Here is an 11,235-nt window from a genome sequence, read left to right as displayed (position 1 = left end):
AAATGCTGACTACCAGACTGGGGAAAGTACTGCCAAACGGGAAGAATGCAGACAAGGACTGTGGCAAAATGGTAGAAATAGGATGATGACTCTCTCTTTATTCACTGTTATAAAATGCTCAAGCAAAAAAGGAAAGCACCAGTACACTTGAACTTCTTAGTTCAGGTCCACAAAACTGAGAATAAGAGGACAGCTTCAGCCTTCAGTCCAGGGGACGTGGTAGGGATAAGACAAACACACAAGCATTTCTGAAAGGAAATAGGCTATAGAAAGAGGTATAATAAAAGGCTATGGAAATTCCAAACTTGGATGGGAAACTTGAGCCCCACATGAGAACCACAGCTATGGCCAACTCTGATTTCAGCCTGTTAAGATGTTGAGCAGAGAATTTGGCCTCAACTTCTGATCTACAGAAACTTAACAAATTTGAGTCGTTTTGAACTGCTAAATTCATGGCAATTTTTTACATAGCAATAGAAAATGAATACAATGGGCTGGGCGCGGTGGCTCACTCCTGTAATCCCAGCACTTTGAGAGGCCAAGGCAAGTGGATCTCTTGAGGTCAGGAGTTCAAGACCATCCTGGCTAACATGGTGAAACCCTGTCTCTCCTAAAAATACAAAAAATTAGCCGGGCATGGTGGTGGGCACCTGTAGTCACAACTACTCGGGAGGCTGAGGCAAGAGAATGGTGTGAACCTGGGAGGCGGAGCTTGCAGTGAGCCGAGACTGCGCCACTGCACTCCAGCCTGGGCAACAGAGCGAGACTCTATCTCAAAAAAAAAAAAAAAAAATTAAAAAACAAAAAAGAAAATGAATACAATGGGCTGGGCATGGTGGCTCACTCCTGTAATCCCAGCACTTTGGGATGCCAAGGTGGATGGATCTCTTGAGGTCAGGAGTGCAAGACCATCCTGGCCAACATGGTGAAACCCCATCTCTACAAAAAATACAAAAAATTAGCTGTAATCCCAGCTATTTGGGAGGCTGAGGCAGGAGAATTGCTTGAACCAGGGAGGTGGAGGTTGCAGTGGGCTGAGATTGTGCCACTGCACTCCAGCCTGGGCAATGGAGAGAGACTCTGTCTCAAAAAAAAATAAATGAATACAATGAATTACATTGATTGATTTCTTAATGGTAAACCAACGTTACATTCTGGGATACACCCTATTTGATCATGATGTGTTGTCCTTTTATATACCGTGTTGTCTTTTTAGCAAATTTTGATTTGCTAAAATTTTGGACAGAATTGTTTATATATGCGCATGAGGGACATGGCTCGAAGTCAAAGCGATGAGAAATCTGAAGGACAAAGAAATGGAAGTAGAGACTGGGAGTGGTGGCTCATGCTTGTAATCCCAGCAATTTGGGAGGCCAAGGCGGGCAGATCATTTGACATCAGGAGTTTGAGACCAGCCTGGCCAACTTGGTGAAACCCCATCTCTACTAAAAATACAAAAAAATTAGCTGTGTGTGGTGGCGCATGCCTGTAATCCCAGCTACTTGGGAGGCTGGGGCAGGAGAATTACTTCAACCTAGGAAGTAGAAGTTGCAGTGAGCCGAGATCACACCACTGCACTCCAGCCTGGGTGACAGAGCAAGACTCTGTCTCAAAAAAAGAAATGGGAGTAAGGAAGGTGAGAAAACAACATAAGCAAAGGTGAGAAAATGTCAGAATCTATTTGGAAACCCACCTATACTTTAATTTGGCTGGATAACCCCATCTAGGGAGGAAGACAAGTGGTAGGAATGAGGCTGGAAGACCTAGGGAGTAGAATGCATCCTTCATTTGGGAGGCACATTAAAGAGCCACTGAAAGTTGTCGGGGCACATGACTGGAGGGGGCATGCCAGCAGCAATGTATAGTTTGAAGTGTGCCAAGCAGAACCTGGAAGATGGTAGAAAAGCCCTTGCAATTGTCTGACTAGAGACTATTAGCGCGCCCAGGCAGGGAAGCAAAAGATGGAGGAGTAAATCTAGCCCTTAGCCCTCATGTTGCTAAGCCTAGATGCTAGATTGGCCCTGAAAGTGAGAGGGCAAGCTGAGAGAAGCTCTCATCTGGGCCTTAATACAAGTAAGAAGGTTGATTGGAAGGGTGGAGTTGAAGAGAGATAACTCTTTGGGTACCTAAAAACATCAGCAGGGCTTTTCCTATTATCTGGTGTTTGCAACCAACCACTGATGCTTAATCTGCAAACTGCCAATCAGCTACAGGTCCAGCTGTCCATGTTCCTGCCGGATCCAGGCCTGGTTGGGTAGGTCCCCAGAGGATACAGTTACTAATGGTGGCCTAGCAGGACCAGCCTCCAAAACCCAGCCCAGAAGGACTCCAAGAAACAGGTTTGAGTTTGCTTTCCACTCTGGGATGGGACGTGGTTCAGCTCAATAGATGAAACACGGGAGAAGAGACAGGGGCTCAGGGAACAAAACTGTGCTCACCCAGTAGGGGCTCAAAGCATCTTTCTTGGGTTTGTGGTCCCAATGCAGAGGCTGATAGGAAGAACTTCTCTGAGTTGAGCCATCACTAGGCTTCGTACTTATCCTATCACAGAGGTTAGAAGGGAGCATAACAGCCTTGGGGAAGTGCAGCATGTCGGGTATTTGTTTTATTTTATTTTTTGTAGCCTTAAACACTTTATCTTTTTTCTCTTTTTTTGTATTGATTTTTATTTTTTGAATTTTATCTGTTTTTTCAACTTTTATTTTAAGTTCGGGGTACATGTGCAGGTTTATTATATATATAAATCGCATGTAGCAAGGGTTTGTTGTACAGATTATTTTCACCCAGGTAATAAGCATAATACCTGATAGGTAGTTTTTTGATCCTCTCTCTTCTCCCACCCCTCACCTTCAAGTAGGCCCTGAGGTCTGTTGTTCCCTTCTTTGTGTCCATGTGTACTCAGTGTTTAGCTCCTACTTATAAGTGAGAACGTGCAGCATTTGGTTTTCTGTTCCTGTGTTAGTTCACTTAAGATAATGGCCTCTGGCTTCATCCATGTTGCTGCAAAGGACATGATCTCATTCTTTGTCATGGCTGTGTAGTATTCCATGATGTATATGCACATTTTCTTTATCCAGTCTACTGTTGATGGGCGTTTAAGCTGATTTCATGCCTTTGCTATTGTGAATAGTGCTGTGATTAACATACGTGTACACGTGTCTTTATGTAACAATTTATATTATTATGTAACAATTTATATTATATAAAAATCTTTATGTAACAATTTATATTATATAAAAATTGTATTAAACATAAATATTAAAATATAAATTATATATTTATGTGTTAAATATATAAATTATATTAAAGTAACAATTTATATTACTTGGGGTATAAACCCAATAATGGGATTGCTGGGTTGAATGGTATTTCTCTTTTAAGTTCCTTTAGAAATTACCCCACTGTCTTCCGCAATGGCTGAACTAATTTACATTCCCGCCAGCCATGTATAAGCATCCTCTTTTCTCCTCAACCTCATCAGCATCTGTTTTATTAGACTTTTAAATAATAGCCAGTCTGACTGGTGTGAGATGGTATCTCATTGTGGTTTTGATTTGTATTTCTCCAATAGTTAGTGATGTTGACCATTTTTTCATATGCTTGTTGGCCATGTGTATGTCTTCTTTTGAAAACTTTCTGTTCATGTCCTTTACCTACTTTTTAATGGGGTTGTTTTTTGCTTATAAATTTAAGTTACTTACAGATTCTGGACATTAGACCTTTGTTAGAGGCATAGTTTTCTCTATGGGAGGCACATATTTTTCTCCCATTCTGTAGGTTGTCTGTTTATTCTGTTGGTAGTTTATTTTGCTGTGCAGAAGTTCTTTAATTTAATTAGGTCCCATTTGTCAATTTTTGCTTTTGTTGCTATTGCTTTTGGAATCTTCATCATGAAATCTTTGCCAGGTCCCATATCCACAGTGTTATTTCCTAGGTTATCACCCAGATTTTGTAGTTTTAGGTTGTACACTTAAGTCTTTAATACATCTTGAATTGATTTTTGTATATGGCGAAAGTAAGAGGTCCAGCTTCAGTATTCTGCATATAGCTGTCAATTATCCCAGCACCATTTATTGACTAGAAACTCCTTTCCCCACTGCTTGTTTCTGTCAACTTTGTGGAAGATCAGTTGGTTGTAAGTGTGTAGCTTTATTTCTAGGTTCTCTATTCTGTTCCATTGGTCTATGTGTCCGTTTTTGTAGTGGTACCATGCTGTTTTGCTTACTGTAGCCTTGTAGTATAGTTTGAAGTTGGGTAATGTGATGCCTTCAGCCTTGTTCGTTTTGCTTCGAATTGTCTTGGCTATTCAGGCTCTTTTTGGTTCCATATGAGTTTTAAAATCGTTTTTTCTAGTTCTCTGAACAATGTCATTGGTAGTTTGGTAGGAATAGCATTGACTCTGTAAATTACTTTTGGCAGTATGGCCATTTAAAAAATATTGATACTTCTTATCCATGAGCATGAAATGTTTTTCCACTTGTTTGTGTCATCCCTGATTTCTTTGAGCAGTGTTTTGTAATTCTCCTTGTAGGGCTCTTTCACCTCCCCGATTAGCTGTATTCCTAGGTGTTTTATTCATTTTGTGCCTATTGTGAATGGAACTGCATTCTTGATTTGGCTTTGAGATTGGATGCTGTTGGAGTAAAGAAATGCTACTGATTTTTGAACCTTGATTTTGCATCCTGAAACTTTGCTGAAGTTGTTTATCAGAGTAGGTTTTCTAGGTATAGAATTTTATCATCTGCAAACAGAGATAGTTTGACTCTCTCTTACTATTTGGATGCCTTTTCTTTCTCATGCCTGATTGCTCCGGTTAGGACTTCCAATTTTTTTCTTTTTCAACTTTTATTTTACAATCAGGGGGTACATGTTCAGGATTGTTACAGAGGTATATTCTGTTATGCTGAGGTTCAGGATGTGAATGGAAACTGTCACGCTGGTAGTGAGCATAGTATCCATGATATAAATAATTTTTTAGCCCTTGTTCCCATCCTTCTCTCCCCACTCTAGTAGTCCCCAGCATCTATTGTTCCATCTTTATGCCCAGGTGTACCCATGTTTAGCAACCACTTATATATGAGCATATGCAGTATTTATTTCCTATTTCTGTGTTAGTTTTCTTAGGATAATGGCCTCCTCCAACTGTATCCACAGTGCTGCAAAGGACATGATTTTGTTCTTTTTTATGGCTGCAAAGTATTCTATGGTATATATGTACCACTTTTTAAAAATCCAGTCCACCATTGTTAGGTACCTGGGTTGACTCTATATTTTTGCTTTGGGAATAGCACTGTGATGAACGTAAAAGTGCATGTGTCTTTTCAGTAGAATGATTTAATTTCCTTTGAGTATATACCCAGTAATGGGATTGCTTGACTGAATGATAATGCAACTTCTAGTTCTTTGAGAAATCTCCAAACTGCTCTCCACAGTGGCTGGACTGATTTACATTACTATAACAGTATACAAGTGTCCCCTTTTCTCCACGGCCTCACCAGCATCCTTTAGTTCTTGACTTTTTAACAAAAGCCATTCTAACTGGTATGAGATGGTAACTCATTGTGATTTTGATTTTCATTTCGCTGATGATTAGTGATGGTGAGCATTTGCATTTTTACATAAGTTTGTTGGCTGCTTGCATGTCTTTTGAGAAGTGTCTGGTCAGGATATTGACTTTTGTTCCTTTGATGCATGCAAGCTCCCTGGGAGAGGCACTATATTATGAGTACATTGAGCAGCCACCCCACAATATTCTTCAGGGAACTGCCCTCTACATATTCATTCTTCCTCCAAGAGAACTTTCACTTTCACCAGCAGAGGCAGGTTTCTCTAATGAAATGCCGGTTACCTGGAAGGAGATTAGTGCACCAGTTGTTTTGATCATCTCGGGGGCACAGAGAGTTTTGGGAGGGATAAAATAAAGGACTTGGATGGATTGATGAAAGGAGAGAACACACCTAAGAAGCTGAGCCAATGAAGTGGGGTGGGAGTATGGGAGGGTACTAGGGTGGCACTGGCACCAAGATAAGACTGCAAAGCACAGCTTTGCTTAGGGATCACTCTGTAGCTCATGTAACACTCCCTCACCTTCCCTTCTGCCGTGGTTTTGAAATGTGTCTAATATAGTGATCTGCCTCCCTTTTATTATGGGCTGGACTTAGTGACTTGCTTCTAATAGAATATGACATAGACTTATTCTGTGTTACTTCTGAGATTAAGCCATAAAAGGCGTTGTGGCTTCCATCATAGCCACCCTTTCTTGAGTCACTTGCTCCATTGGTAGCCAGCTACCATATCACAAAAAAAGGTCCATGTGGCATAGAACTGAGGCATCTTTCCAACAGCTGTGTAAGTTGAAGCATCTTAGAAGTGGATCTGCAAACCCCAGCCAAGCCTTAAATATTTGCAGCCTCTGTCAACATCCTAACTGCAACTTCGTGAGACACTTCAAGCAGAGCCACCCAGTGGAGCTGCTCTCATTTCTGACCTAAAGAAACTGTGACATATACATGTTGGTTGTGTTTGTTTGTTTGTTTTTCAGTCTCACCAGGCTGGAGTGCAGTGGTGGGATCTCTGCTCACTACAATCTCTGCCTCCCGGATTCAAGTGATTCTCATGCCTCAGCCACCTGAGCAGCTGGGACTACAGGTGTGCATCAACACACCTCGCTAATTTTTCAATTTTTAGTAGAGACAGCATTTCCCATATTGACCAGGCTGGTCTTGAACTCCTGGCCTCAAGTGATGCATCCACCTCGGCCTCCCAAAGTGCTGGGATTGCAGGCATGCCACCGTGCACAGCCACATGTTGGTAGTTTTAAGCTACTAAATGTAGGGGTAATTTTTTATGCAGCAATATATAACTATTATACCTTCCAGCGGGTCTCAATTTAGCTGCTTCAGGTCAATGTAATTCAGTGAGTCTTAGCATAGAAGAGCCTGGCAATCAAAGATTGTTGAGTAGGACCAGTCTCTATTTCACGTGTAGGAAAATGAGGCTTTATCTGAATAGGGCCAAAGTGCTTTGCCTTGTTTAATTTTGTTTACTTGAAGAAGTGCTTTTGAACCTTGGCATAGAAAGCTATATGTTGCAGTGTGCAAGTGTATACAGAACGCTGAGAAGGGAAACCATTATTCAGCTGTTAAACAGCAGCTTTTTGAGCAGAAATGTAAACTAGGACTGGGGACACGTTGCTCTCTGGGGGTAAATCCATGGAATATTTGTTTCCTTTAGCCTGGAGGCATCCCAAACAGAAGGATAAATGTTAAAACTGTTTCTAAAAGGTTTTTTGGCTTTGCCGGAGAGTGGATCGTCATGCACTTCCTCACATCCTGAGCTTCCATCCACGCTGATCCCAGAAGGGTGACTCTAGTTTCACGAGTCTCGACAGCCACTCTTGAAAAACGAATGAATAACCTCGCTTGATAAGAAGAAATAATTTTGAAAATGGGAGGCATTGTAGATTCTGGGATGACATTGGGTCAGTTTGTTCCTGGACCAAACACGGCTTGCTCCATCAGGTAAGCCAGTCAGTTAGCTGGGAAGTCAGTGGACACATTTAAAGGCCCATTGTGGCCATCACTCTACCCATATTATAAGGGGTTGCTGACCTGAGGAGCTCTTTAACTGTGGCAATCAGAAGTGATTGCCAGTTGGGGCTGTGACTCTGGAAGTGCTGGGGAAGGAGATAATTGCAGAAATCTTATTTCCCCCCATCTGCTCCATCCTCCTTCCCCATCAGCTGGGAATGTGTGATTTAATTACCTTAGCTCTTCTCCCGGGGTGGGGTAGGGGTGGAAGCCTTGTGCATATTCAGGGGCCTCAACCTCCACAGGAGGCTTCCTTTGCTCCCTATCAGATGCGGTCCCTCCACCTTCTAAGTGCTCATTCTACTGTATCTGTACCTTCATTACAACACCATAATGTCACACTGCCCTTCGTGCTATTGTATTATGCTCGCTTGTAGTGGATACTGTGGTGTGCTGCCCAGATCCCCACGTTCTGGCCCAAGGCTCGCATTTTCCCAACTTCTAGGAGTGTTGCTTGCTGAAAGCTCCAGGCTCAGCTCCTTCTCAGAAATGTCCCTCCACAGAATGGGGCTGTCTTGTGTAAGGCTACTCCCCTTCCCTAGGGAAAGCCTACACTCTATAACATTCAATAAAGGGCACAGACACCTCTCCCTGGCCTCAACTTGAGACATCTCTGAAGGGCATCTCAGCTTCAGAGTGTCCCATGGAGCCCGCTCGGGCTTATGTTGCATTACAGCTCAACTTACCCACCTCTGCCCACTTCCTTCAGTCACACACACATGTTGTTTTGGGGTATACTCCCCAATAAACCTCTTGCCCCCAGTTCTCTATCTCAGACCCAGGGAACTCAACCTACACCACTCCCATTAGGCTAGAAGTGTATAAAAGGCCACCTGTCAAGTCCTTTGTTATCTACCTCCTCCTTCCCTCCTGCTGCATCACCCTGGTACCCAGCACGATGCTGAACAGAGTAGACTCTCTACTAACGTCTAATGAACAGAAAACAGACGATGACTTGGACAAAGACTGGGCAAGGACTTTCTACTCTCCTTCTCAAGGATGTGCTCCCTTTATATCCGAAGTCAACACTGAATATCTTACTGTCCGTAATATGAGAAATATTCACAGAGTACAGAGAATACAAAATATATACACTCCAGGGTATTACTTGTGTAAAGTGTTTCCTGGAGAAATTCACTTTTCAAAACCTGGAGAATGTTTATTTTTAAAATCAGGAAGTGTGTCCCAGGCTGACTTTAATCTGTCTGCTTCAGGTCGGCAGGTCTCTGGGGAGTCAGGAGTGGCATCATATAAATCTGTTTTGTTGCAGGCACCCTGGCAACATTTTCTGTGTTGATGAAGAATGTCAACAACTCATTCCAGTGACTCTGCAGGCATTCTCAAAAGATCTGTTTAACTAAATTCTTTCCTTGTTCAGTTCAATGATAATTTTGCCTCACTGAATTTTAGTGGCAGTGCCTGTAACCTAATTGGTGCTGTATTTCTGCTCTCGTGGGTACCATTCAACATTCCCAGGGAGAGGTTGCAAAGCCTTGGTTCCAGACTCCCCTAGTGGATTGGCATTTTACTCCTCTTCCGGGACTTTGACCTTCTGTTCTGCTTGATTAGCCTTGCTGCCCCTGGTGCTTGAGCTGTCCTTCCTAACCACCTTCCTCCCCACAGCACGGGGGGATGTTAGAGGATGCTTGTTTGAACTGGATTATAGATTACACAAATCCAGGAGGTCAAGGTTCTTAGTTGAACTGGTTGTTAACATTTATTTTTGTATCCCCAGGATGTAGCACAGTATCTGGCTCAAAAATGTTTGATGAATGAATGAATGAACAGTCAAAGGATGACAGTTTCCCCCTCAAGACTGAAATACCAAAGGCAGTTCAGCCTGGAAAGCCAGTGATAATTTTCCTCATTCTTTGTAGACAAGAAGCATCAGCTGAGCTCCTTAATTCTTCCCTCAGAGCGCAATGACCTTTACAGATGGTCTTACCTGTACTTTTTATTTCTTTTTTCTTTATTTTTGTTTCAGAGATGGAGTCTCACTTTGTCGCCTAGGCTGGAGTGCGGTGGTGTGATCCTAGTTCACTGGATCCCCAAACTCCTATGTTCGAGTGACCCTCCTGCCTCAGTCTTCCTAAGTCGCTGGGACTACAGGTGTGCGTTTTTTGTAGAGATAGGGTCTTGCTACATTGTCCAGGCTAGTCTTGAACTCCTGGGCTCAAGAGATCCTCCTGCCTTGGTCTCCCAAAGTGCTGGGGTTACAGGCATGAGCCATTGCCCTGGCCCATACTTTTTACCTTTGTAAATGCAAACACCACCACCATGTTCCACATAGGGCAGATAATTCTTACCATGAGTTATACTATTATATTTGAGCCCCACCTCCAACTACTTGCTAATCATGCTGGCCTCCCTTTACTAGACCGGCCCTGCCCCCACCTCTGAGATTTAATTCCCATCAAAGACTTCTCAGGAAGATCTGATATCTCATCCCCAGTCCGGGCACTCTGTACCCAGCAGCTCAGCTGACAAAGACCTCTTAGTTCTCCCTTTTCTCTCTCTCTCTCTCTTTTTTAATCGAGTGGGGGTCTCACCATCTTGCCCAGGTTGATCTCGAACTCCTGGGTTCAAGCCATCCTCTCACTTTGGCTTCCCAAATTGCTGTGATTACAGCATGAGCATGACACCTGTCAGTTCTCCCTTTTCTAACAAAAATTTCTTTTTTTTTTTTTTTTTGAGACAGAGTCTTGCTCTGTCACCCAGGCTGGAGCGCAGTGGTGCAATCTCGGCTCACTGCAACCTCCACCTCCCAGATTCAAGTGATTCTTGTACCTCAGCCACCTGAGTAATGAATTACAGGTGCTCACCATGCCCAGCTAAGTTTTGTATTTTTAGTAGAGACGGGGTTTCGCCATGTTGGCCAGGCTGGTCTTGAATTCCTGCCCTCAAGTGACCTGCCAATCTCAGCCTCCCAGAGTGCGGATTACAAGTGTGAGCAACCGCGCCTGACCTCTAACCAAAATTCTTAATTGACAAACCCCATGCCCCATCTCAGCCCCAGGTGACTCATTCTATATTCAGTTATGAGCACACACTAATCAGGTGAAACTCCTGTTTTGCATTTCCAGGAACCTTTCATTTGTTTTCTCTTTAAAGTGGCTTTGCATATCTCTGCTCTGATTTATCATTTTTTATTTTACGTCTTCTATTCCAAACCGTGAGGTCATTCTCCCAGCTGGCCTCACTCTTCTCCACTTTGGTTTCCTCTGTGGTTCCAGCAACCTGTGGTGGTGGGCTTCCTTTTCGGTGTTTAGTGTTGTTGACTATTCTAGCTCGAGGGCACAGCCTAGCTACAAGGTCAGTACCCCCTTGTGGGCCACCTCTGATCCACCCTCTGCCCATGCCCTTCCCTTGTTCCTCAGCTACTGCCTCACTCAACAGAGAAGCACAGAGTGCCTACCAAGGGCCAGGCACAGAGCCGCCTCCTTTAACTACAGGGTATATAGACCTGGGTGTTCCTCACCTCCAAAGCCCACAGTGAGGGAGTCATGGAAAGAAACACAGTGTGGTCCCTGCATTGTTGGAAAGATCCATGTGAGAGAATGCAGGGGAAGCTCCAAACTAGGAAAGAGGAAAGTGGTGTGGGGAGGCTTCCTAAGAAAGAGTAGGCCTGAGTTAGGCCTTAAAGGAT

The 11,235-nt window shown here is 43.3% G+C and overlaps 1 long non-coding RNA gene across 1 annotated transcript; it reads left to right on the top strand.

Annotated features, from left to right (window-relative positions):
- The first annotated feature begins 6,540 nt into the window (after positions 1–6,540).
- On the top strand, positions 6,541–8,872 carry LOC129458130 (uncharacterized). Its single transcript, XR_008649545.2, has 3 exons — positions 6,541–6,650; positions 7,304–7,520; positions 8,860–8,872. It is a non-coding gene; the product is annotated as an uncharacterized lncRNA (long non-coding RNA).
- Positions 8,873–11,235: the final 2,363 nt, after the last annotated feature.

Source organism: Symphalangus syndactylus, chromosome 19 (assembly GCF_028878055.3).
Source record: "Symphalangus syndactylus isolate Jambi chromosome 19, NHGRI_mSymSyn1-v2.1_pri, whole genome shotgun sequence".
In the NCBI taxonomy this organism is placed as follows: domain Eukaryota; kingdom Metazoa; phylum Chordata; class Mammalia; order Primates; family Hylobatidae; genus Symphalangus; species Symphalangus syndactylus.
The sequence above is the reverse complement of the archived record's forward strand: the minus strand, read 5'-3'. Positions and strand labels throughout refer to the sequence as shown.